Source organism: Pteropus alecto, unplaced genomic scaffold (assembly GCF_000325575.1).
Source record: "Pteropus alecto unplaced genomic scaffold, ASM32557v1 scaffold38, whole genome shotgun sequence".
Classification (NCBI taxonomy): domain Eukaryota; kingdom Metazoa; phylum Chordata; class Mammalia; order Chiroptera; family Pteropodidae; genus Pteropus; species Pteropus alecto.
Genome location: NW_006442512.1, coordinates 1449000 through 1449780, shown reverse-complemented (window position 1 = coordinate 1449780; position 781 = coordinate 1449000).

The window sequence follows — 781 nt, the reverse complement described above, 5'->3', positions numbered from 1 at the left end:
TGGTGTTGTGGGATTCTCGAACAGAGAGATGGGACACTGAGGCTATAAGCAGGAAACAGCATTTATTGATGCTGCCATCAGCTCAGTGGATTCTTATCCAAAGGCTGAGCCCCGATTGTAACATAATGGGCGGTTTTATACAGTCTTGTCATTCCTACACAGCCACAGACAAAAGGAATAACGTTGACTGGTTGACAAGCTATGAGAAAACTGATGTTAACCGGAGAGCCCTTGAGGTGGGGGATGGGCAGTCAGGAATGAACTCATTTGAGCAGGAAATGGCAAGGCAGGGTCAGGCTGCCACACTGGAGCCCCACGATGGATGGATGATGTCCCACGAACATGTATAAATTGAAGCCTGCTCACAGCATCGCTGGCCACCTCACTAACCTTGGATGATGTTTGAACCCAAGAAGTCAGGGATTTATGCTCTTAGCCATTGTCAAGGGAACATTGCCCACATCTCACTTTTATAGTTTGTTTTATTGTTTGAAAGGTAGCTGACCTTGGGATTTCCCAAGCTTTTTGACTTTGTGGTTTAGCCCTTTCACCTCCTAGGGGCTGGGAGGAAGGAAGATCGGAGGTGGACTGTTATGACAGTAGGTGTGGCAGCTCTATGCAGTGGTAGAGCTTATAAGAAAGATGGGGTTGAGTTGAGAATAATACACTGAATCCTCTCTCAAAAAATAAAGAAAGAGTTGTTTTTTTTAATTTAGTTTGTCTGATGTTTTCTCATAATTAGACTGTTGTTATACATTTTTTCAATTAAAATTATTGGGAT